At 45.2% G+C, this 27,661-nt stretch overlaps 1 protein-coding gene and 1 long non-coding RNA gene across 3 annotated transcripts in view; one reads left to right on the top strand and one right to left on the bottom strand.

Annotated features, from left to right (window-relative positions):
• The window catches only part of LOC144752194 (uncharacterized), a 659,734-nt gene extending 653,913 nt beyond the window's left edge, over positions 1 to 5,821 (bottom strand). For both annotated transcript variants that reach the window (XR_013594042.1, XR_013594043.1), the window contains exon 1: positions 3,057 to 5,821. This is a non-coding gene — a long non-coding RNA (uncharacterized LOC144752194). The remainder of the gene's footprint in view (positions 1 to 3,056) is intronic.
• Positions 1 to 27,661, top strand: part of AR (androgen receptor) — a 530,339-nt gene that overhangs the window by 182,999 nt on the left and 319,679 nt on the right. The gene's annotated exons all lie outside the window — the stretch shown is intronic.

Here is a 27,661-nt window from a genome sequence, read left to right as displayed (position 1 = left end):
ATATGGATGAACTGGTCAGGCAAATCTGTGTACGCTTTTCCCCCAGCTCCGTTAATACCGCTAGTGGCACGCAAAATGCGCCAACATTCCCTGACACTAATCCTGGTTGCTCCCACATGGGCGAGGCAACCATGGTACACAACGTTCCTAGAACTGTCAGTGGTGCCTCATCAAAGACTGCGACTCACACCCAGTCTTTTAACTCAGAACCATGGCGAAATCCAACACCCAGACCCGCAACAGCTGAACCTAGCGATCTGGCTCCTGAAATCCTAGAGTTTGGATACCTCAACTTGCCTCCAGACTGCATGAATATTATCAAAGAGGCAAGAAAACCCACTACCAGGGCATGTTACGCATCAAAGTGGAAACGTTTCGTCATTTACTGTAATAACAATGACATTAACCCACTTGATGCTTCCACTCAAAACATCATTTGCTATCTCTTGCACCTATAACTTTGCAAATTAGCCTATTCATCCATCAGGATACATTTAGCTGTGTTAGCAGCATATCTGCAAAACAGGCAACACCTTTCACTATTTAGGGTGCCAGCAATTAAAGCGTTTATGGAGGGACTTAAACGCGTCATTCCTCCAAGACACCCACCTTCACCAGCCTGGAATCTAAACGTTGTTTTAACCAGACTTATGGGACCACCTTTTGAACCACTACACTCATGCAAAATACAGTTTCTTACTTGGAAGGTGGCTTTCCTTATTGCCATTACTTCGCTTTGAAGAGTTAGCGAGCTGCAAGCCCTAACTATTCAAGAGCCATTCATTCAAGTACATGCAAATAGAGTAGTTCTCAGAACAAACCCTAAATCCATGCCAAAGGTGGTATCCCATTTCCATATAAATCAAACTATAGAACTGCCAGTGTTCTTTCAGAACCCACAGACAGTAGCTGAAAGGGCCTTGCATACTCTAGATGTAAAAAGAGCTCTGCTATACTATATAGATAGAACTAAGGCATTTTGAAAAAACAAAACAGTTGTTTGTTGCTTTCTCACCACAACACAAAGGCAACCCTATTTCAATGTCAGGTATAGCCAGATGGATTGTTAAGTGCATTCAGATATGCTATTTAAAGGCAAAACGCACCTTAACAGTTCCCCCTAGGGCGCATTCCACATGCAAGCTAGGGGCATCCATGGCTTTCCTAGGAAATATTCCTTTACATGAAATTTGCAGAACAGCCACATGGTCAACCACACATACATTTACAAAACACTATTGTGTAGATGTACATTCAAAACAGCAAGCTGCTGTAGGCCAGGCTGTTCACAAAACTCTCTTCCAAACTGCTGCAGCTGACACAGGTAGCCACCGATAGGGGAGATACTGCTATACATTCTATGCACAGATATGAATTCAGCAGCCCACATGCCTCGAACGGAATATGCTACTTACCAGTATGCATCTGTTCTTGGCATGTAGGGCTGCTGACATTCATATCGCCCGCCCACCTCCCCGGTACCTGTCGCAGCTGTAGCATTCACTCTTTGCATGGCCATCTCTTACTGTACTATACTCCATCTCTGCCACAATGGCGAAAAACAATCTGGGGATGGAGAGGATGCCCATGCGCACTGTAGTCCGAGGGAGGAGCCACCTATCTCGTGATACTTCGAAGACTCTTCCAGGACAACAATGTGCAATCATCCGGACCCAACACTAGGCGGCGATCTATGCACAGATATGAATGTCAGCAGCCCTACATGCCAAGAACAGATGCATACTGGTAAGTAGCATATTCCTTCTCCCCCGTAGGCTTGGAAAAGTATTTAGGGCTGATTTAATGTTAGGTTGTTAAGGAAATCCTGTGATATCTGAATGAAGTTCTAAATCTGTTGAAGAAACTACCAGTGAGATTTTCTTCTATAATAGGGATGATATGGTTGAGTAAAGTGCACTCTTTGATTCTGGTCCATATTTAGTTCTTCTTGAGAAATCAAGTGAGTTCCCACTATCAATCTAAAAATCAGACCCTAACATAAATTTTTTCCTCAGGAGTCTCCTTGATTGTGTGACCTTGCTCTAGAGAATGTCAACCCCGTTTTGAAAACCTGCATTTTTCTGACAACATCTTTGGAGGCAGTCCTTCCTGCATGGTTTGGCATGATTGGATTGTTTGGTGCACTGCTTCCCTTAAAGTATTTATCAAAGTTTGGTACACTTTATTTTTCATACCCTCCTTGTGCCACAGCATGGATAAAAATGGTGCCCACTCAGACACAAATTGAATGTTGTTAAAGAGATAAGTAGTGGAAAGAATGACTCTGGGTAAGGTAAGTACTGGTGGAACTTTAGCTAAAAGGAAACCTTTCTCAACACTTCTTTAATTTAAAGGAGACTAAAACGTGGATTCTTTAGACTTGAAGACTGGTTAGAGAAATCGTGGCAGGAACCAGTCTCTCGTGCTGCCCTTGACTTTGGGTTTAAAATTAAAAGGAAGTGTCAAGGGGGTGTGAGCCAAAGAAGAATCATCTGACAACTGTCTGCACAAGGAAACATTGTACTTTTAAACAGAAGTTATAGTGCTGGTTATTTTGGCTCTCCAAAACCTAGAAGGGTAAGTCTGTGCTTCCATGTCATTTCTGTGCTGCCCAGGTTGTCTCTGCTTCTGAGAAGCCCTCCAATTTAAAAGTTCTGTTTTTCATCTGCACCCTGCATGTAATATCCCTTTTTTCTTTTGTCTTAAACAATCTCTTTGTTTGCACCGCCTTCTCCTGTTGCTTTGTAACTAGATCCATTCTTTGTAAATTGTTCGCGCTATATAAAACTTTATAAATCAATAAATAAATAAATCTTATGCATACATACAAATTACAAGGATGTGTGAGGTCTGCTTGTGTCACTGGCTTGCAGCTGTCGGCTTTTATTTTACAGAGTTTCTTGGGAAATAAGTTGCCCTTCGAAAGTCAGCTGCTTCATGTTTACCTGTGGCCTTACACTCTATGCAATGTGGCTGCCTGTACACTTCAGCTTGCTTATGTGAAAGGACGAGCAATACGAGTGGGACTTAGATAGGATTTGATAGTTAGCTCTTACCTGGATTTAGTGGTCACTTCTCCTTTTCTGGGACATCCTTTCTAGACAATCAAATTTCAGTCATCAATCTTTTTCTAAACAATCTTGTTGCATAGATTGAAGCCAACAAGTAGCTGGGAGGGGTGTATTAGGTTCCATTTCATGCCATGTATTGGTTAGGTTTCATCAAGACATTTGGAGCGTCTATGTTAGTAGACCAAAGAACGATCAAAGTTGTAATAATTTAAAATACCTCTTGCCCCCACAGAAGTTTGCAGCTTTCTCATTTTGACTCTTGGGTAAACCCATGCATTATCATCCGTTGAGTGGGTATCACGATCCATCGTTAAGAAGTTTCCAGGTTATCTGCACATTGAGGTTTCGTTAGCCAAGGCGAGCCGCTAGGGCCAAGGATCATCATTTAGCAGCTCCAGAGTAAACTTGTGTTGATGCTGGCATGAATTAAGGAGAAGTTGGCCTCTGGCAGTGTTCACACTGACTGTACTCTTTTGTAGAACATGATGAATCCAGATAGTGCATAGGCACATTCCTTGCCAAAATTATAGGTAGATGCTAAAGAAGAGATCCTAGCAGAGTGATAGCTTGGAATCAATCTGTATGCCCAGGCTAAGGCATACAAGTGAGAGTCTCAGGGTTTTCCCTTGTGAGGTACTTACCACAAAGCCTTCATCGAAGCTCGGCCATACAACATGTCAAAGATTTTACTCACTCTCTTCATTCTGTCTGATAGCATCTTTTTGAAAAGTAATTAGAAGATCAGAACCTTCTCCAAGTCAGTGCCGCTGTGTCCTTGAATACATCACAATCACTACGTGTGAGTCAAGTCATTGATGTTGAAAGACCTCACAGGTACAGCAGCCAAAGCCCGGTGTGTCTGTTTCTTCTAAAATATATAACAAGATCCACAGAAGAATAAGTCGCCATTATTGCCAGAATCAATTCCTTTCAGAGCTGGTTCTTCATTAAAGTGAGGATCTCAGTAGCACAACATTTAAATGACATCTTAACATCTACACTGTACTACATCAATTCCATGCCAAGGAACTGCCTTACAGTACTATTACAAATTGCAGGAATCCACATGGCAGGGAGTGGCCATGCCAATATGAAGGATATTGTTTTCCTAGAGCTGGTTTAAGTCAAAAGGCAGCTTTGGTAACAATAAGTACCACGTCTTTACTGGCTGGCTGAAGCTAGAGCACTTTGCCTAGCTGTGAGCCACTAAAAGGCAGGTGGGTGAGCTTCTGTAGGACCACCCATTGCCTTTCACTTTTCTCGATTATTGAAACCAGCTGTTGGCCCACTTGTGTCATAAAAAGATAATAGAAACATCTTTTAAATCCCAAATGAAGGTGTTAATTTTATATAACGAAGAAGACTTAAGTTGATAGAATGAATGTGGGACATGCAGTAAACAAAGGCACTTCAGTTTCCGTGACGTCTTTTAGCAGGGTACTGAGAATCCAATCAGTGCCATATGGTGTACATTAACACCTGGAAGTTAGCAGATTCTTATAGAGTAAAAATAAATGCATCGCTCAGTAGAGGATAACTATTTCAACTGAGCTTAAAATTTGGGCGTGATTCTGAGTCATCATTCTTGCAAACAAGACCCGCTCAATGAAGAATTGTGAATTTCATTAGAAACTTTTAGGATGGCGCTGTGGCATGCACTGTGTTCTCATATATGTCTGGAGCGGACAGGAGAGGCACAACAGATCTTTAAAACATAGCATTTCTTCAGGCAATCAGAACTCCTTAGTACCAACTCCAGGTCACAGTGCTAACCAACCAGTGGCTTCTGGAAGCAGGAAAAGATGTCACCAAGCCATGTTGCCTCTATGCCTGCTGATCGCTTTGTTCGACTGGCATGCAGAGTAGATAAAGCCGATTCTCGCGCCTGATGAGTCCATTGTCCCTTTGCCATTACGAGGAGAGTAGTAAAGACAGTTGTCTTCTTATCCTGATCCCCGATGCCTGTTTGATAAAGCTCCAAAAAGTTCACCCCTCTGGTACGGATATACTGGCTAGCTGAGCATTCTCTACAACTAATCTTACGGTATGGAGAAGAGGGGGGCAGTATGGCCTTTGCCTTCCCCCGTCCTCACACATTATCTCTTGCTGCTCTTGATGTGCAAGTAGGGTTGTAGGCACAGAATCTTAAATATGAGTTCTGTACGTGTGTTCTACTAATTTGGGGCATGATTATGGTTTCATCCAAACCACTTTAATTAGGGGTTGCATTGTCTATAACAAGAGCCTGTTTGCATGATGTTGTTTAGTTAAGTAATAGTGTGCTATGCTAAGAGGGAGTGACACTCCTTAGTCTACAACTACGCTTTGATCATCCACTGATGTACTGCACTTCAGGAAGGCTTTGAAGGCCTGGCTCTTCCCTAGGTAATCTGTGGCCATCTTGTTCTCATCTTCATAGCTGGTTTGTCTAGATGATAGCTTAAACCGCCACAAACCTGTAGAAGATAGTTGTCCTCTATCAACAGATATAAATAAAAATAAATACAACTACTCAATGAGATTAAAGATCCCCTATTGATGGCCGGATTCTGTCGTTGCCAGTATGATTTGGACTCTCTGTAGGACATCCCCGAATGGGCAGCGAGGGGGTGTGGGGGGAGGCAGATTTGTGAAAGGAACAACCAGCCGTGCAGTGTGCGCATTCCCCAAAGAGACTATTGAGCAGTAGCAACCCGTGGAGGGAGTTCCGTGGGGCGGGGGTAGTAAACACCAGAAAATGGATGAACGGAGGCAAGTAAACATTTAAATAAATAAAACGAATGTTGTTGCGCACGCTGCATCATTTTGCGATGCAGCCCGTTCAACGAAATTTGTTTTATTTATTTAAAATGTTTACTTACCTCCGTTCATCCATTTTTCGGTGTTTACTACCCCCGCCCCACGGAACTCCGGTGTTTACCTCTACGGGCCGCTACTGCTATTGAAAGGGAGCCGAGGATGCTGAACAACAGGGGTCCACAGTGGCATTCCTGCTACTGAGGTCGATAAGGCCAGGAGTGGGTACGGAAATAGTTGGCAGAGCACTAAGTGGAGGTGGGGGTTCTCTAAGGTGGGTGCCCTTTGACTGCGCTCCTGAAGCAAGTCCTTTGTTTGGGCATGAGCTAGGGTGACCAACCGTCCGTAAATTTCAGGGACAGTCCGTAATTTCGGCCGTCTGTCCGTTGTCCGTGAAGGATTCTTTAACGGACGCCATTTGTCCGTAATTTTAACCGGGCACAGGTCCAACCACCCTAACGCCGGCACAGCTTGCACCCACCCCCCTTCTTGACTCTGATGCTGCACCAAAGCTCCTCAGATACTCAGCAGCATTGGAGAGGCACAGCGGGATGGCAGCCCTCACACCTCCAGCCCTTGATGACCTGTTAAGAGGTGCTTCGAAGGTGACTGAGAGGGAGGGGCTGCAGGTTCAGGAGCAGGGGCATCCATTCAGATGCAAACAGCCCCGAATGGTCACGTCTCTGCTATTTAGAGGGGGGCTCACACATTCCATTTCTACCAAGGGCCCCAAACATCCTAGAACCGGCCCTGATTACACCGGTCACAGAGCTTAATTACTGTCTCTAAATTCTAAGCAAACCTTGGTTCTTCAAACACGAAGTCTATAATGTAATAAAATAAAGAAATGGCACAATCGCACCCACACTGATTAACAAAGTGTGGAGGATAATCAGTTAAATCAGTTCTCTTGGAGTATCTCCTGTAAGTACTGTACATCACAGTGGGGGATGGCATTTTGGACAGAGAGCCTGTCTTCTCGTTTTCTTGTGCAGGAGGGGGCGAGGAGCCCAAGATGATACTAGAATGCTGCATGCCCACCCATGTGCCCACCCTGGTGGATCCTGTTCCCTCTCCTGTGATGGCTCCTGCCCCCCTTCCCCAGTGATAGCTCCTGTCCCCCCATGTTTTGGCTCCAGTCCACCCCCCGCCTGTGATGACTCTTGTCCCCCCTCTGTGGTGGATCCTGTCTCTGCCCTGGGTGGCTTCTGTCCCAGTCCTGCAATGGCTCCTGCAGCGAGGGTGAAGTTCTTGATGGGCCTCTTCTCAAAAGGGCTCAGCTCAAAATTAATATGAAAAGGTTGGGCGAGTGAGTAAGTGATGGGATGGGTGAATGGCTGGATGAATTAGTGAAAGGGTGAATGGATGAATGAAAGATTGAATACATGGATAATGAGAGAGGATGGATGGATTGATGAGTGAGGGGAAGAATGGATGAGAGAAATGTAAATAGCTGGATGTATGGGTGGAAGGGTACCTGGATGATGGATGAGGGGAAAGATGGATGAGGGGAAGGATGGATGGATGAAAGGAAGTATGGATGGATGAGGGGAAGGATGGATGGATGAGGGGAAGGATGGATGGATGAGGGGATGGATGGATGGATGAGGGGATGGATGGATGGATGAGGGGAAGGATGGATGAGGGGAAGGATGGATGGATGAGGGGAAGGATGGATGGATAAGGGGAAGGATGGATGGATGAGGGGAAGGATGGATGGATGAGGGGAAGGATGGATGGATGAGGGGAAGGATGGATGGATGAAAGGAATGATGGATGAGGGGAAGGATGGCTGGATGAGGGGAAGGATGGTTGGATGAGGGGAAGGATGGATGGATGAGAGGATGGATGGATGGCAGAGGGGAAGGATGGATCAGGGGAAGGATGGATGGATCAGGGGAAGGATGGATGGATGAGGGGAAGGATGGATGGATGAGGGGATGGATGGGTGGGTGAAAGAATGGATGGATGAATGGATGGGTGGGTGAAAGAATGGATGGATGAATGGATGGGTGGGTGGGTGAAAGGATGGATGGACGATGAGTGGGTGGGTAGAAGGATGGATGGATGATGAGGGAAAAGGATGGATGGATGATGAGGGAAAAGGATAGATGGATGATGAGGGGAAGGATGGATGGATGATGAGGGGAAGGATGGATGATGAGGGGAAGGATGGATGGAAGGATGAATGGATGAGGGAAAGGATGGATGGATGAGGGGAAGGATGGATGGATGAGGGGAAGGATGGATGGATGAGGGAAAGGATGGATGGATGAGGGGATGGATGGATGGATGGATGGATGAGGGGAAGGAAGGATGGATGGATGGATGAGGGAAAGGATGGATGATGAGGGAAAGGATGGATGGATGATGAGGGGAAGGATGGATGGAAGGATGAATGGATGAGGGGAAGAATGGATGAGGGAAGGAAGGATGGATGGATGAGGGGAAGGATGGATGAGGGGAAGGATCGATGGATGAGGGGAAGGATCGATGGATGAGGGGAAGGATTGATGGATGAGGGGAAGGATGGATGGATGAGGGGAAGGATGGATGGATGAAGGGAAGGATGGATGGATGAAAGGAAGGATGGATGAGGGGAAGGATGGCTGGATGAGGGGAAGGATGGTTGGATGAGGGGAAGGATGGATGGATGAGAGGATGGATGGATGGCAGAGGGGAAGGATGGATCAGGGGAAGGATGGATGGATGAGGGGAAGGATGGATGGATGAGGGGATGGATGGGTGGGTGAAAGAATGGATGGATGAATGGATGGGTGGGTGAAAGAATGGATGGATGGATGGGTGGGTGGGTGAAAGGATGGATGGACGATGAGTGGGTGGGTAGAAGGATGGATGGATGATGAGGGAAAAGGATGGATGGATGATGAGGGAAAAGGATAGATGGATGATGAGGGGAAGGATGGATGGATGATAAGGGGAAGGATGGATGATGAGGGGAAGGATGGATGGAAGGATGAATGGATGAGGGAAAGGATGGATGGATGAGGGGAAGGATGGATGGATGAGGGGAAGGATGGATGGATGAGGGAAAGGATGGATGGATGAGGGGATGGATGGATGAGGGGAAGGAAGGATGGATGGATGGATGAGGGAAAGGATGGATGATGAGGGAAAGGATGGATGGATGATGAGGGGAAGGATGGATGGAAGGATGAATGGATGAGGGGAAGGATGGATGAGGGAAGGAAGGATGGATGGATGAGGGGAAGGATGGATGGATGAGGGGAAGGATGGATGGATGAGGGAAAGGATGGATGGATGAGGGGATGGATGGATGGATGAGGGGAAGGATGGATGGATGAGGGGAAGGAAGGATGGATGTATGAGGGAAAGGATGGATGATGAGGGAAAGGATGGATGGATGATGAGGGGAAGGATGGATGGAAGGATGAATGGATGGATGAGGGGAAGGATGGATGAGGGAAGGAAGGATGGATGGATGAGGGGAAGGATGGATGAGGGGATGGATGGATGAGGGGAAGGATGGATGGATGAGGGGAAGAATGGATGGATGAGGGGAAGGATGGATGGATGAGGGGAAGGATGGATGGATGGATGAGGGGATAGATGGATGATGAGGGGAAGGATGGATGGATGAGGGGAAGGATGGATGGATGAGGGGAAGGATGGATGGATGGATGATGAGGGGAAGGATGGATGGATGAGGGGAAGGATGGATGATGAGGGGAAGGATGGATGGATGGATGAGGGGATGGATGGATGAGGGGATGGATGGATGAGGCGATGGATGGATGCGGGGATGGGTGGGTGAAAGAATGGATGGATGAATGGATGAAAGGGTGGATGGATGGATGATGAGGGGAAGGATGGATGGATGGATGATGGGTGGGTGAATGAATGGATGGATGATGAGTGGGTGGGTGGGTGAAAGGATGGATGGATGAGGAGTGGGTGGGTGAAAGGATGGATGGATGAGTGGGTGGGTGGATGGTGGGTGGGTGAAAGGATGAATGAGTGGATTGGATGGTGGGTGGGTGAAAGGATGGATGAGTGGGTGGGTGGGTGGATGGATGGGTGAATGATGGATGGGTGGGTGGGTGGATGAGTGAAATGATGGATGGATTGATAAGTGCAAGGGTAAATGAATGGACGTATGAGTGAAAGGGTGGATATAAGGATGGATGAGTGAGTGAAAGGTAGGGTAGATGGACAAAAGGATGAATAGATGTGTGAAGGAGTGAAATGATAGATGGATGAGTGATAGGGTCAATATATGGATTCATGAGTGGATGAGTAGATGGATGGATGGGTGGGTGGATGGATGGAAGGAAGGATGGCTAAGTGAAAGGGTCGATGGAGAGCGAAAGGGAGGATGGAGGGATGACTAAAAGAGTGGATGGGTGGAAGGATTAGTAAATGAAAGGGTGGCTGGATTGGTGAAAAGGTAAATGGCTGGATGGATGAGTGAATGGATGGATGGGATGAAGAGTGGATGGATAAGTGTACAGATGGATAGGGTGAAAGGGTGGATGGATAATGGAGGATGAGTGAAAAGATGGATGAAGGGATGGATGAAGGGATGGATGAGTGAAATGATAGATGGAAGAATACATGATGGATATGTCTGCAAATGGTTGAATATGTTTGGAAATGGCTGGGCTTACTTATATACTATTGCACGACCTCTGATGTGTCTGTAAAACGTACCTATTGTCCTGAAGTTTTGTCCTGAATTTTGACCTCCTGTCCTGAATTTGTGTCCTGAATTTTGACCCTTTGTCCTGAATTTTTACACTCACTGTCCTGAATTTGCACCAATGCCAGTTGGTCACCCTAGCATGAGCATGGCCCCATTTACAGCTGGATGTTACTGGGGAGGAGGAATAAACCCTAATGGGGCGACTTTAGGCCACTCCGCACTGCACTTGTACGAATAAATATAGTTTAACATTTCCTTCCCAATCAGAATACCATTAAACGCGTTCAGTTCCTCAGATTTCTTTTCTTCTTGGAACCCCACCCTCTTCTGCTTTGTATTGACAGCCCTTCCAGCTCTGGGCCATGTGCCCATTCTGCAATAAGTAGCTGGTTGGTCCGAAGTGGCGACCAGGCCTTGTGCCTCTGAAAGCGAGTGACGCCGTGACCTTGGGCTCTGATCTCACGGCTTGAAACGGCATCAGCTTTCCCTGATCCCTGGCTGGACTCGTTTCATCTGCAGCTCTCGGGCATGGCTACCGTGCAACAGGCCAGCCACACAAACTTGGCAACGCGCATGTACTTCACAGCTTCTCCGTTTCCAAGAAAGGGTTTATGACGCCGGGATTGCCTCACTGGAAAGGGGCATGGTTTCAGCGTGTATCTCCATTCCAGGCCGCGCCACCGTGCCTCCGAGCGCTGTTGTGTTTCCATTAACTCGCTCCTTCACCGATGCACGCGGGCCTCGTGCGTGGCGCCTGCGGAGCGTTTATTCCGCGTGACGCCAGCGCCCTGTCACTCGCTTCCGGTCCCGTCAGCTGCTGCGCAGTTTTTATTCGCAGTCCTACGGCTGCCGGAGTAGGACAGTTTACCCCGAGTGTAAGCACTGCACTGAGCGCGAAGTGGCCTTTTCACGCCAGTTTAGTGCAAAACCGGAAGTGTGCTGCCCCAGTCATCTCGATTTTGAAAATGACGTTTTTCAAACACGAGGAAGCGTTTTGGTGACATGGTTAGTATGAAATTGTTAATTGTTGACAAAGTGCAGGCATCTACGCGAAGGCCCATGCGCGTAGACCAGGAGTCTTTGAACTTCTTAATACCACTTTGCCAAAGTGGGGGAAAAAGAATCGACCCCTCCCGCTTATAATTTTTCACAATTATTCTATAAAAAGGGCAATGTCCAGACTCAGGGCTTTAAGTGGGATGAATAAGTGGGGGGTCTCAAAGGGGCGTGATCGATCTAATGAACGGCGTGATTTAAACACCTAAGCTAAAAATCTGTGCTTGGCTTATATGAAAATAACACGGAAACGAATTATACAGGAATTTACTTAAAAGCATGAATAATTAATATGGTGTAAAAATTGCAAAGTGCATAAGATATGACAATAGATAGTTCAGATAAGAGCCAGAACATGTGAAAAGACGGTGGAGGAGCACTAGTCTCATATGCAGGCTCACCCTTTAAGGCAGGACCATAAGGTAAAGTATAACGGATGGAAGGAGGCAGGGCTGTTTACAGCTGAGGTCCCTTCAGCTGCATTAGTACATACAAGTTTCTGTTTGTTTAGTACCATGTTAACAAATGGTACGATGTTGTAATCTAGAAGGTAGACAGCCAACGCATGAAGTGGCACTTCCTGCAGACTTGATAGGAAGCTCAACTCGATCAGCTTTTGGTTGCAAAAAATAACACCTACGATGTGCGAAATGAGTCATGAAGTCAGAGGAAGGTTGCCACCTTTTTCCTGTAACTGCAGTCAGAGGAAAAAAGTTTTGAGACATCAGACAGATATTCCATAGCGTATATGTGCGTGGGTGGCTTTACAGAACATAAGCTTCCGCCTTGAGATTTTCTCTCTCAAACACTAAAACACCCCTCCCCCGTCTGTACCGGTGCCATAAGTGTACATAGCATAAGCATCCATTCATCACCCACATAATGAATGGATGGAATGAAGGACCATTTAAAACAAGAATGGTTGGCAAGCACCTCTTCGTGTACAGATAACCCTTATGAAGCTCTGTACTGTAACTATAATAATTTGCTACCACTGGTGTTTGCTCGGTGATCTCAGAAAAGGAAGGGTGCAGTTGATGTGCACTTCAGAGGGCTAATGGACCCAGTTTCTTCTAAAACCTGTTTAACAATGTAAATAATTATGGTACTCCTTGTCCATGGAAATGGGGAACCCCTTACCCATTAATTTCAGTACCAAACAAGCATTTGCAATGCAATAGGTCTCGCATTTGAGAGAGTTTAAGTTATTGGCTTTGTAAATGACAATGCCTTTTATTTAAGTTTTAAAAACCAATACATAAATAAAAGGCACTGTCATTTAAAATGCCAATAGCTCAAACTCTCACAACTGCGAGACCTATTGCATTGCAAATGCTTGTTTAGCAGGGAGGTGTGTCTGAAGGGAGTTGATTGTGCAGGGATGTTTGCCAAACTATAGGTTTGATTACACGTGCAGTTTGTGTTCACGTGTTCACGTGGAAATCTATTGGCAAGAACTTGAGCCTGTATAGAGTTATATGAGCAGTGAACTGTGTCTTCATGGGGATGCAGCCGCATGGAGCTGTGCCCACAAACAATTGTGCCTGCAGGACACTGAATGCGCAGAGCAAGCACTTTGTTTAGTCGCCAAAGAACACTTCGTATAATCACAGATAGCTGTGTTGTGTCATCGAATAATAGTTTCCAAAGATATATGCACCAACTTGCCTAAAAAGTAGAGGCCCACAACGCTTAAATTCTGCACACAAAAAATGCCTCTCCATTAGGGCTTAGATTGTACAAGGGTTAATAAATGTAAAGAGCTGCGCCAGCATCTGAACTGTCTATCATAACTCATACTTGTCTGAGATCACATCTTTTTCTTAACTCTAAGTACAGTGATTTAATATGCATGATAAATAATGGGCACAAAAGATGAAGGCTGCATGTTTGATTGAGACAGGTCAAAAAACACGAGAGCCCACTCAGTTGTGGGCAGCTGCTAAAAGAGAAAGTGCATTCAAAACAACCCTGTATGCACCCCACACGTGCAGGAGCTCTCTTCATACCTACCCGGTTACGTTCTGCTCACAAGGTGGTACTTCGGGGGCCCGGAGCCTCTGCTCCTCCGCAGTCGGTTCTGGGGTCAGAGATATCTGCAGGCTGTTCGCCACATCCAGGACAGACTCAACAGTGTGCGCTTTTTTATTACCCAAGAGTGACAAGTGCGGCTCCATTTCTTCAAGCTGCACGAGAAGGGTTTGCTTGTTCCAGAGGTGACAAAGCCGAGGAATGCAGCAGCACGCCCAGCCTTCGACTACTCATATTTCTAAGAAAACGAACTTTAAGGTTTTCAAAGGTCACTTCCTTCCAAAAAGAAGGCTTAATCACTCTCGTGTGATAGCATTTTCTCTGTCCAACCCATTCCTGGTCACGCCTTTTCCTCGGGCACAGGCACAGCACATAAACAATGCCACTTCAGAAAGGAACACTAGTCTAGCAAGCAAAATAAATTGACGGAACTAGTTAAGTGAATTTGGGGGCGACTCGACTCACGAAGGCTGATTGCAGAAATAGTCCTGCACATGCGGTGGAAACGGGAAATACAGTAAGAGAGCAACAAGTCCTGTGGATTCGTGTCAGACTCAGCAGTACCTCCCCGTGGCGCCCAAAAGCGGAGACTGACCTGCCAAAGGCATAATGGCTAGCGCCATTCAACACAACCGACACAGCAGACTTGGGAAACCAGAATGGCAACGCGGCGCCAGAGCCCATATGTGCACTTAACGCAATCATCGTAAAGACAAACACGTGACTTCCCGAAGGCCTGACTTAACATGCGCTGCACTGACTGAAATGTTCCAGAGACCGCGAAAAGCCATGCCGGCAGCCCTATGTTACTAACCAAACATGTGACAAAAGGGTGGGGTCACAGCTGAGACTGCTCTTTTACCCAGTACAGTGCCAGTCAAGTCACTGTGTCACATGAACCGTCTGCTCAAGGGCATGGCAACTGTGGTTGTTCGGCAAAAGAATAAAATAGGGTTATTTTCGCCATTAATAAAAATCATGCTTGAATAATGTAGCACACATTTCTGAAACTAGTTTACATTTTATTACCACATCCTGCAAAACAACAATCTTCAAAACCGATTATGCTGCATAAAAAACACCAGCTTCTGGGTCAAGGCGCCATTTTTAAAAGAGTTGTTCTGTTCTATAAGTAAACGAGAAACAGCCCTCCCTTAAGAACATTACAAGTGAACAAATTACAAAAGCAAATGCTACATTACATGAGGCAAAAGTGATCATCGTGAGACAACAAAATACAAGAGGAGCGAACGGTGCATTACAGGAGGAGACGAGAGAACAATCACCGCCGCAGCCCGGAGGAAAACACCGGAAGCAGATGTCCGGCCCGCCGCCTAGTTGTGGGCGGGGCCGGAAAGAGGTGTGTCCACTCCCACTGCCTCGCGGAAGCTTTGCCTCAGCCTGTTGTGACCGGAGATGCCGTGCCAGCCATGGCGGGGGGCCCCGTGCAGAAGATGGAGCCCCCGCTGGAGAAGGAGAGACCAGCCCGCCGCCGAGCGCCAGCCGACCCGGTGAGTCCCGATGTATGCGGCGGCCGGGGGCCCTTCTATGTATGCGGCGGAGGGGGGTGGGGGTTTGGTGGTGGTGGTGTCTCTGTATGTATGTGTGTGCGTGCGTGCGTGCGTGTGTGGGTGCGGCGGGGAGGCGGGGGGGCGCGCGCGTGTCTGTGTGGCCCTTCCTGCCTGCTTGTGCATGTGTGTGACTGTGGCAGGGGACGTGCACGGCGCCGGGCTGGGCGTGCGCGCTCACGAGGTCGAATCTCGGCCTCAAAATGCGCGTGGCACTTTGCTGTCCTCATTCCCCGAAAAGTAACTACTATAGTTGTCTCGCTAGACGCAAAAAGCTTTGCTTTTTGCTTACGTCTAGCGAGACCTAAAAAGAGTGTACCAGGACAAGTGCTGATTCTGTGAGGATTCGTTATCAGTCCAGTGTTCAATATCTGGTTTGGTACTGGCTGAGAAACGAGGTTGGAAACTCGTTTCATCTCTTGGTTTCTCTAAGTTTTATTACCAAACATGAGGAATCATAATAGCTGTTGCCGATTGATAAGGACAAAGATGTCCCCTGTTTTTTTAGATCAAACCACATTGTGAAACTACCACGCTCACTCAAGTGGTTTTAACGCCCTAGATTATAGAACGAAACAGACCAGTCTTGGAAATACGAAAATAAATGGCATTTCTTCACCTTGCCGAAAAAACGCCTTGAAAAAGCCCCGGCTTACAGGCCACTTGGGGCGAAACACATGTTGGTTGTTCTTTAGAAAAGTTTGCTTTATTATGATCACTCATGTTTGGAAATAAATCTTGGAGGAACCAAGAGGTATAACGAGTTTCCAACCTCATTTCACTGCCAGTTCCAAACCAGATATTGGACTGATCACGAATCCTCACAGAATCACCACTTGTTCTGGTACACTCTTTTGGTGTGCACTTCAGGCCCAGATCAGGATTGCAATCCGTTTCACTGGGGGTTTATCAGCGTACATGTATGATTGTCGTGTGTGCTGAAGGCAAGAATCAAAAATATCCTGAGGCTTTGAGGGCAGGTGTGCATGCTCCCCAAGTGCCATTCAGGAGACATTCCCTTCCCAATACAGATGTATTTATTGTCATGGGAATAGTGCCCCTTAGTGTAAAGCTGTCTCAAGGCAGACAATTATTTTGACATCCTGGGACCTGAGGGTGCCATACGTATTCCTGTATTTAAAACTGGAGACTGTCCTGTTATATTTAAATTTTCAAGGAAGGAACATGTTTCACAAACAAGCCACTACAATATGCATGGGATTTTCCCTGCACTTGTTCCGCCCTTGAACAAGGACATGCTTGTAGCTTAAGCGATTACTTGTTATTTGTTGGCCTCTTCACTGTGGTGGCAGTGATGTGTCCTCTGCAGTGCTTATATGACTATTGCTCTAATCAGCACCACTGTCCAGATGCAGGCAGTGATTGTGTGTGTTTGCTTTCACTCTTGTGTTAATCTGTTCTCTGCTCAACTTCTAGGAAGCTTCCTGGGGTTTTCTATTTTTCTGTGTACCTACCCCTGGATCAGTGCTCTGCACACCGAGGAAAGGCCATGAGTGTTGTTTGTTGACCATGATGACGAGTCATGATTCAGCAATTGTCTGCTACTATGACAACTTGATGTGCTGTGTAGGGTGGATTCTTCCTCTAGAAGACGTACAAGTATTGAGATCTGTTTTTGTGGTGAAATACATTTTACTGCAGTGACCAGATGTATGTAGTAAGAGCTAGGTCAGTTGATCCCTGTTGGGATCCAGGAAGACTTGAGCTTTGGATTGCGCGTGTTTTTATTTGTATCGGAAGGTGATAGGGCTACTCACTATTTTGACTGATAATCCAGTGTATTTTTTTTCCAAATGATTTTTAAGGTACGGCATGATCCAAGATCATAGGATTGTACTAAAATTATATGTATAATATGCTTACTTATACGGGCTTTCCGCCAACCTTCTTCGTCCATTGGCCTGTTATTATGTCATTCACATTTTTCTTCCGTACACTAGAGCATGGAGCCTTGGGTCAGCCCACTTAAGCCATTGACTAACTTCACTGTGAGTGATGGTATTCAACTCTTTCAGAAGGAACACATTGATACACAAAGTAGTTCCCTTCAGTGCCAGGGATTACTATGGTAACATATGTGATTTCGGGATTTAAAAAAAAAAAAAGTTGCTCACAGTCTATGCTTTGTTTAGGTTGATGAGGGACCAGCAGCGTCCTAAGCAATAACGTTGTGCAAAATCCATGACTAAACAAAACAAGCATAGACAAACCAAAAGGCTGGTGGTCAACATCAGACCTGTGGGCTTTGCAAATGCTGGTTTCTCTTTGGTTTGTTTTTTTATGGCTCTGCTAGTCTTTTTTTATTTTTACTTGTATCTGTAAGACGGTGGGGCTGGGGACTTGGTGGGGAAGACTCTTGCCTTAGAACTGAATATGTACAGCTTTATTTTGTTGGACCGTCTTTTGATCCGTGGTATGTTTTTCGTTTTCCACTATAGAGGTATAGTTATTCGGCACTCGGACAGTTTTGACTAAGAGAAAGGTTTATGATTTGTTTTGGTGTTTTTTGCCACCCGCATGCTGCCTGGCAAATGTTTTACATTGCAAAGTCAGGTGAAACGACAATGGTTATGTCTCAGGTGCTGCTTCTTCCTTTCGATTCCCAATTCATTTCAGTGTATTATCCCAGCTACCTTAGCTGTCCACAGGTGCGTTAGTTGTTCTTGTCCACAAGAATAGGTCACTTGAAGAGAGTAAATATTCCTAGGTTCTGCTCAGTTGATACTGTTGCGTTGTTGTTTTTTTTTGTAAAATTATATTTCTTTATCTATTAGCTTTGCAGAGTTAGGTTTGTTGTTGTACTCGGTCCCATGTATTTGATAAAACTGAGCACGGTGCAAAGTTTTAGTATTTTGTTTTATTCTTGTTAGTATGTAGGTGTTCATCGCACTTGGCATGCATATCTAGCAGCTGTTACAAGTGTTTACTCTACTGCCGTGGCCTGCTTCTGTCGCTAGGGGCCAGACTAAAGTTTACGAATACGATCCATGCAATAGGTTTCATTCATATTGGTACCTTCGCCGAGTATTATAAGGGTACTTGTCTGGGCAGCTTTTTTTTATTATACACATCAGTGAAATAAGTATCACAAGGTTTATACATCTTGACATTTGAAGGGCTAGTGTAGAGACAGCTTTTGTTATCAGGCCAGCTTTTAACAATTCAAAAATAATACATATACACATACATAGTCCCTCATTGCGACTTTGTTGGAATAGAATGTGGTCTGTACTAAATGTTGTAAATACCGTTACCCCAGTGTGAGGTATTTACCATGTGTGTGCAGTAAATCCTCCCTTTTCCGAATTTGCAAAGAAAAAAGAGGAGTATACATGCAGCATTATTTTTCCCCACACCAAATTATGCATATTTGTTTTTTTTCCTGGTCTTGCCTCTCATCCCCCAGCACCTTAAAGTATGAGTTCTTCTACCCTGCACACCAGCAATACATTTCAACTGCTGTCCGCTATTTAGATCTTAGATTTGCTCTGTAGACGAGAGCAGAGTAGACCTCTAATGTAGAAAACATATAATTTGCCCAGAGCCCAGAGGTGCCCCTGCCAATAGGTTTACATCATCTGCCTTGTATATCACAACTGCCCTGTAGACCAAGGCAGTCTTGACTAATAGATAATAAGGGAACTCTAAGGGAATCGACCTGCAGCCAGTGCTTAATTTGGGCCAGTGGTTTCCGGTGCTGGGCAATGGGCACTGGGCACCAGCACTTATTTGGAAGCACTGGCACTTATGATAGTCTGCTGTTTGCCTGATTTAGAGTGAGCACAACAACAGTTGTTTACTAATTCAATATATGTTAAAAATGACTAATACCTGCCGCCCTTGCTAATCTTATAGCTTTGGGGGCCTGGAATAGTCTGAACTGTCAGAGTTGTAGAAGTGTGATTGTTAGTAGCTGGTTTGGTACTGTCATTGGTAGCGCTAGTAGAGAGGCAATGAGTGGTGTAGGCTGCACTGGCCTCCTGATGAGGGCCTTGGCACTTAATGTTGTTCAAATTAAGCACTGCCTGCAACCCTTTCTTGAAAGAGTCCCGCCACTCCTCCAACCAGATCATCGGGTGGAGTTTACAAGGGCTCGAACATGGTTAGTCTAAACTATTGCAAAATAGTATTTACCAGACTTCAAAGCTCATTGTCAGAATACACAGCCTCCAAACCAGGCAGGCAGGATTGGTGAGACCACATAAAGCCTGTTTTGAAAGATATATACTGCCTTCCATGGACTCTGAGATCAAGGTTAAAATACTCTGCCCAGTTCACAAGATATCTGGCAAAGCTGATCTCACCCTACATTCCTAACAAAATCCTGCACTTTGTATTTTGCTCATCTAATTGCCCAATGGAGGCTCATAGAACAGACACGAAGGCAGGTCTCTGGAAGTTCAGGGCCCTAAACTTTGGAATATGGTGAGCTCATAGCTAAGGGCGGAGTCCAACTACATGAGGAAGGCTTGAAACCAGAGCCTTTCATATTTATTTTCAACTGAACCTTGTGCACAATGGTAATATGGTGAAGAATATTAGTCCTGGCCCATAGTTTACCAATTGAACTATAACTACCTTAAGTTCAGACTCTTTTAAACTCATAAGCGCTCTGAAGTAACCAACAGGCAACTCGTACGCTCCACAAAACTCTGTAATAAATAAATAAATAATAGATTTGCCCCATGGACCAGACATGCTCCTGCCCTGTGGATATTAGATCCTCTGCCTGTGGCTTGAAGATGTTCCCCCCTATAGGTCTATCATCATCTTTCAAACTTTTACAAAATGATGCCTATGGTAACAATTCGAAAGACTTTTTTTAAGACAGGTACCATTAATTAACTGTCTTAGGTTTAAAAAACCTACTTCATGGATTAGTCAAAATATCACTCTATCTCGCTTCATCCATTTACTATCTAATCAATAATTCAAAAATAAAGCAAATCTTGGTTTGAAAACTTATTTTAGTAAACCAATTTTTTGTTGAAAAATAAATTTATGATTTTTCATTTTCTTTTCTACATTATTTTACATTTGCATTTTATCACAGCATGTATACATTTGAATCATTCTTTGAACATATATACATTTCTATACAATTTTTTTTTTAACTTTATTTTTATTGCAGAATTCGAAAACACACAATCCGTTGCATCGACTGTCCCGTCACTTATAAATGCCCTGCAGATATCATGAAGCAATCGTTACACAGCCATTTAGCCCACATCCCGGAGGCCGGGCGGCGATAGCTAGGAGGTGCTCAAACACGGAAAGTGCAAAAGGAAATAGTGACATGTGCCCAACAAGGCGATCTAACATCTGCATTTCTTTATCCCCCTAGCCCCCAACCCCAACGATCAACTCGTTCTGCATCTCAGACACAAAATACTGGTAATTGCCGCAAGCACATCTCAGCAGCCCACCTCCAATCATCCGGCCCCCTTGAGCAGTTCTCTCGTGAAGACTAAGCTCTGTGTCCCCTCCTCCCCCCCCGAAGTCGGGCGACATCGAATCAAGCACATCATACAAATGGCCACTCACGCTGCTCCCAATGGCCGGCCTTCTCCAATATCAACCACAGGTCTCCCATCTCCCCCCCTCCCCCACCTTCCCCCCTAACTACTGCTGGTGTGGGCCTGGTTCATTTATATCAACTCCTAAAAGGGCAAAACCTGCAGGATCCCTACCCATCTATCTGTGTATCCCATGGAACTCCGTTCAAATCCCTTCTACCCTAGTCCTCCTTGTTCTCCTGTCTGTTACTTAGTGTTCGTACTATTTCTTCCCAAGCTCATGCCATCTCCATTATACATTTCTATACAATATACACAATATCTACAAACGTAAATGTAAATAAAGATAATATGGCAATTTATCTCATGAACCCGGTATTAGGTTCTAGTGCCCAATTGTTTGTAAACAAGGAAAGATATGGCACATGATTATACAGCCTTATTCCTTAGTCTTGGTCATCACGGTTTTTTTTCACAAGAAAGCCTTTGAAGAAACACCCTTTATACTTCCTTTTCAAATTTAGGCTTTTAAAAGAAGAAAACTTTTAATCAGTTCAATATTTCAGTGATGCCAATATGAACTACAGTCGACGCGTTTCAGCCTGTATTTCTTAAGGCCTCCTCAGGACTTGGGCAGTAAAATAATATTATCTCCAAAATTGTCAATGTAGCTCCAAATGCTACACCGGACCAGCAGCGCAACCTGCCCAGCCGGGATCGGCTGCTGTTCAAATATTGAAGCCACAACTCGAGTCTCTTACTGTGGTAACAAATGCCCCGTGAGTAAAACTGGAAGCATCTCTTATGTAGACTCCTCCACGGTGCTCTGGTAAAACGCTCGACAACCTTATCTACTGTTCAGTTGATCATCATCTTTCAAGCTGGCCAACATCATTCCTGCCTTGTAGATATTAGATGTACCCTGTACACCAAAGAGTCTTCTGTATTAAGATGACCAGCCTGGAAATCTCATTAGGTAGAATGAAAGAAGCCTGAAATCTCTTGGAGAATAGACCCCTATCTCCAATAAATGATTGGTAGTATTTACCATGGGTATCTTCCTTCAATTTTGGTTCTTTTGGAGAGGTCTTTGTTTTTATCACACATGGTGGCTGTCGCAGAAGGAAAGTACTGATTATCATTGCCATCAAGTAAGCCATTTTCTCATAGCACTTACTTTGGATGGTTGGTGACAGGGATGATAGTGACCATAATATCAGAAAACAAAATGTTAGCGAAGCAGTTTAAGAAAGGAAGTGCCCGGGTTTGATGGTGGAATCGTTTCTTAATATCATTCATGGTTTAAATCCAAATATGAGCGAGATGATGTGCTTACAAGTGCTAGAATTCACGGTATTTTTTTTGTGTTAGGGGAAGCCTGACGGTAGTATGGTCTGTGTGGGCCAAGCTGTTCCTGGGCCACAGATAGTCTGTCACCTTGGTCAGCAAACAAGTTACTCCTGTATTTCAGACTGCTAATCCTTTGAAGTGGCCTCCCTCCAGGATGGTCCCTGGGCATTCTGTCAGAGAACCAGCTCCAGTGCCTTTGAGAGGTACGAACAGTTTCAGCAACCTTTAAAGCAGCCATTTGGGTGACTTAAGTTGATATTTGCACGGACTCCCTCCTCCATGACTCTGAATTGTAGAGCTGTCCATCAGTTTGGACCAGAACCAATTCCGTCCACATTATCCTAGCCTTTGACTCTAGCTCTGGCTTCTGTAGATTTTGTATTAAAATCGTCTCTAAGTATTGCATTTTAGAGGGCATGATGTATGAAGCCGAAGAGAGATTTGGCTTGAGATGTTTTCGGTGTACTAGTAATTTGAATAACAAAATTTACTGTAGTTGAGCTAGTCACATGGTGCCGGTGTGGCGAGTACTGGAAGCTCTGAACCATTGATGGTACGGGGAGGCTGAGGATCTTGATCATGCCCCCTTCTGAGCTGGCAGGACGTAATTGGCAGTTGTTAAATGTGCCCGATACGCTTTTATAGGTTATACATGTATGGGGCTTGTTTCCTGCTTAGGGTTATTAGTGGTTATGTACCTGCAGAGCTCCTCTCCTGGTTCAAACGGTTAGTGTCACTACCTTGACCCTCATATTTGGGTTTAGTGTTGGCTGAGCGTCTCTCCTGGTCAGGCACGCACGTTTGTCAATATTGCTGGTATGGCCATTGCTTGTTAATTGCTTCTTAATCGTTGGATTATGCTTGCCAGTTAAACTAGCATTTCAGGCAGCTCTGCACTCTGGTTTCATCGAATGCTATTGCCGTTTGTAGTCACGGGCAAGCATATGCATAGCCAGCACCATACTGCTTCTCCTTGTAGGGATTGGGGGTGGCTTTCTTGGACCGTCCTCTTTTTCACCATGCTTATCCAAAAGTAGCTGCAAAGCTGAATTCTGTTCTTGGCGTATGATGTGGAAAACCCAGTGGTTGACATTGTGTTTGAGGCTTGTGGAACTTCGTCTCCCAGCACCCATCTAGCTTTCCACCTCTCTTTGCCTGCCTAAAGGAGCGGTCGGCAGCACGCCATACAAGCCAGCGCTATTAAAGCACCAACAAATTAGCACGGGACGCTTGACATGGTGTTTGGGGCTTGTGCCGGGGTGGCACCTCTCGGCCGGCACCTCCTCTAGGCATGCAAAGAACAGTCCAGTGCAAAGCATCCCTTCCAGTCACCCCAATCCCTGGATGGAGAAGAAACATGGTGCTGCTTTTGCTTATGCTTGCCTGTCACTGCAAAGCACAATAGCATTTAAGGAAACCAGAGAGCAGAGCTGCCTGCAATGCAAGTCCGGCTGGCAAGCGAAATCCAACGATTAAGAAGCAATTAACAAGCAATGGTGAACAGGTCCTGCCAGCAATATGTGTATTCCCAGAACAGGAGAGGAGCTCAGCCAACACTAAATCCAAATATGAGGGTCAAGGCACTAACAGTTCGGATCAGGAGAGGAGAACGCCACACCAACTAGTTCTAATAATGAGCAAACAAATTACCGCAGCATAGGATGCGCACAGGACGCGCCAGGAGCATGTGCAGGCGAAGACTATGCTAAGAGCTGACCCCTCTGCGCCCATCCGCGTCTGGTCGAGGCTGGGCTGGGTCGACCCATTTGGTTTTTTTTTCTTTGACCGTATCCTGACATATTGGCTGTGCGTTTATAAGTGTTTTAGGCGAATCCCTCTACCATGGGTAAAAGGAAATCAGTCACTCACTTGTCCTCTTTGAGGATTGATCTCTAACCACCAGTATAACCACCTTCCTCACCAATGCTAGGGGTGTCCTTTAAACAGAAATCAAAAATGTTGAAGAAAGCCTTTGGGGCACCAAGAAAGTACTTTTATCAGCCCAAGACATTGCCAACAATATGGTCACCCCTTGTTCTACATCGGCGCTAACCAACAAACCTGGGAATGTGTCTGCCAACCCATGTGCCTCAACGAGGACTTAGTCAATAATACAAGTAATCTCCCTAATGACATCGCTATATCGATTGATTCTCCGCGCCCAAAAAAGAAAAAAGCTATGGGCGCCCAATAAATACTGGTAGTAGAAAGCCACTGAACAATTTTAAAGAGGCCTCTCGACTCAAAACCTTCTTGCAGCAATAATAGAGTTGTTACCCTCCCCTCCATCCGGTCCACTTGCAAATATTCTCTCTCATGCTATTATTCAGGTAGAGGCAGTCCTGGCTAAATCTCTTGAAACCATTCAAGCAGTACTAAAAAGCATTGATGCATTACCGAAATTACTGATTGTTGGTGGGTTTGGTAAGGCTGGTCACAGAAGCTTTGGGGCCACAAGCCCCCCTCCTTGTGTCATTGATGGTACTAGATAAGGACAGAACATGAGTATGGCTTTAAAAGGGAACAATGGTCCACGTGTTAAACCATCAGTTTAACCTATTGGGCAGCCTGCCATCAACCCATGATCTACAGTCTAGGCAAAACCTTAATTGAGTTGACTGGGGGTGAGTGTTTGATTTGCTCAAACGCTCCGTCCATCATCCCCTTTTGTATCGCTTTGTTCGCCCTAAGTGTGGCAGGGTGTGCTCAGACGTGAGTCCCATGCTCACTTGGCCACTGGATTCAAGATAGCCTGGCTGATGAGGATTATGAATCCGAAACCGGTCCCAGGATGCTTGTTTCCGGTCCATGGAAGACATGGCTTGGCAGTTCGAGCTGGACTGTTCCCATGAGGCACAGGGTCAGACTGATTTGCATATAGCCATGTCTGAAATGGGGTGGCTGAGTGGGCTAAAGAATGGTGATGGATTTAACCCAGATCAGTTGACTGGGGGTGAGTGTTTGATTTGCTCAAACGCTCCGTCCATCATCCCCTTTCGTAAAACCTTAATCTACCCTCCAGGCATTTGGGGACAGATCCTTGCACCTATATCAGGGGAAAGCTGGGCACTCGACCACCCCAAGCAGGGCTAACCCTCAAGGTTAGGCAACAAGACTTTGCAGATCCCTCCAGAAGCTACCCCATATGTGATAGTGCTTAAGAAATCCCTCTGTTACATAATAACCAACCTGAGGAAGAGAACAAAATGGTAAACTGGTTGGGCCGAAGCGGCACACCTACTAATTGTGACTTCGAGTATGCCAACATCATAAATGAGATGAGTTAGTTGGGTTTGCTAAAGTCCAGCCACATGGGTGATTTATTAACTCTCATTTCTATTTCATTAGATGTCAGAATTCCTAAAACAAAATTCTGAATCAGTTGTTAATGCATCAGAAATATTGAAAGTGGCAATGGATTTGCCAAAGAGGAGGGTCTCACTTGGAAGTCCTTCTCCTTTGTGAATGTAAAACAAGTATGTTCGTTGAAGAGTAGACAAAGGTTTATGAGACCCCTGGCAACCCTTAAACAGGAAAAAGTAAACATTAATTTAAAGTTTGCTTCACTTAAATGCAATCCCAGAGATGGTGGTCTGAAGAACCCAGCAGGCCACCATTCCTATGATGACCTCCAATCGTATTAACTTGCAGTTTGCGACCTACAGCATTAATATTCATGAGGAAGGTCAAATTGCGATCCACTGCAACTCGGATTTTTAAGAACTGACCTGTTAATACATAGGTCAGTTCTTATAAATCTTTACTGGTCGCAAAAATAATTGTAACCAGTATTTTGCAAGCAAATATTCGTGCTTCTAGCCCGATGTGCCTTGTTTTCGGTTGCACGCAAAATGAATGCATAAGCATAATGTTATAATTGGGCCTAGTGACAGTCTGCAGTGACGTAGGTGCAGCCTCCTTTTACTGTGTTTAATGCAGCTCCTCCTTCAGCTCACTGGTTTCTAAGATGAAAAAAGGTCTCTTTACCAGTGCCTAACTTGTAAGAAAGTAAGTGCCAGGCCCCTCGTGAGGAGGCCACCGCAGCTTGCATGACCCATTGCCCCTGCCAGCGCTGCCAATGCCATAACCAACACAATTCCAAACAATCTCACCCTACACCTGTGACAATTCAGATTATTCCCGCCCCTCAAAGCTGTAAGAGTATCTTGTGCAGCAGGAGTTAGTCATTTCTAATGTATATTGATTAATAAAGAACTGTTGTTGTGTTCATCTCTAATTTAGAGAAATAGCTTCAACCATATGGCAATCTGTCATAAGTGCTGGAGTTGCAAATTAAGTACCGGTGCCAAGCACTGAAAACCAGCGGCTCAAATTAAGCAGTGCTCTGTACAATCTTCTTCAACTTCTGATTCTCTCACTTCATGAGACAGATTGTCAACGCAATCAGATTTTTCACGAACCAAATCACAAATTCAATGATAGTATAATCCACAAATTGGAGTTGTTTACCAACACTTCAAGCCTTGCATCCATTGATTGCCACCAATAATATTCAGCTCAGATACCTAGATGTCCACTGTCTGTAAATTGAATATGTTTACTCTTTAACTTCTCTGGCAGAAAAAGCCAACCTTGCCTAATCAGCATATTATTTTATACTCTGATGCAACCTAGATGAAAGCTTTCAACTCTATTTTGATTCTTGTCTCGTGGCCATCATCCCAAAACCAAGTAGCTCTTCACCTCCTCAAGGTTAGATTCTTCTGACAAGCAAGCAACCAATCACTACCCCAAACACAACCAGGACACTCTTAAGTGGTGTCAGTGGCAGCCATCACACCGTCGTGATACTTTCCAAAATGAAGTTCTCTTCTGATTGTCTCTCTCAGCTACCCTTGATAAGCAGCATGTTACTGCCTTCCACCGTAAATGCACCTAATCTTGCAACCTGGAAATGAACCCAACCACCGAAAACCATGTTTGCCTTTGCCCCTTCTACCCATCCTATCAATGTCAGTGGGGTGTAATTTATGACAAGTTAAAAATGTGAAGCAGAAGATTGTTTATGCTTATTCTTAATATGCGTAAAAAGAACAATTGATGGACAGAATTCAGAACAATGTCATACATTCACCCAGTTCAGAGATTTGGGCCTAAATCCATCGTTTATTTGCTCACCATGCTATTCCAGTTTGAACCCAGCCATATGCAAATCAGTCTTGACCCTGTGTCTCATGGGAACAGTCCAGCCCGAACTGCCAGACCCTGGACTGGAAACAAGCATCCTAGGACCGGTTTCACCCCCATTAGTAAGGATAGCTTGACTCTAGTGGCATAGAGATCACGGGACCCATGACAGGGCATACCCGTCCCACTCGGGGTGATAAATGCAAAAGGAACAATTGATGGACAGAATGCAGAACAATGTCATACATTCACCGCTGTACTGAGATCTGGGCCTAAATCCATCGTGTTTTTGCGCACCATGCCATTCCAGTTCGAACCCAGCCATATGCAAATCAGTCTTGACCCTGTTCCTCGAGGGCACCGTCCAGCCTGAACTGCCAAGCCATGATTTGCATATGGCGGGGTCTGAACTGGGGTGGC

This window comes from Lissotriton helveticus, chromosome 4_2 (assembly GCF_964261635.1).
Source record: "Lissotriton helveticus chromosome 4_2, aLisHel1.1, whole genome shotgun sequence".
In the NCBI taxonomy this organism is placed as follows: Eukaryota; Metazoa; Chordata; class Amphibia; order Caudata; family Salamandridae; genus Lissotriton; species Lissotriton helveticus.
Note: the sequence above shows the minus strand (reverse complement) of the source record. Positions and strands in the feature narration are given on the sequence as shown.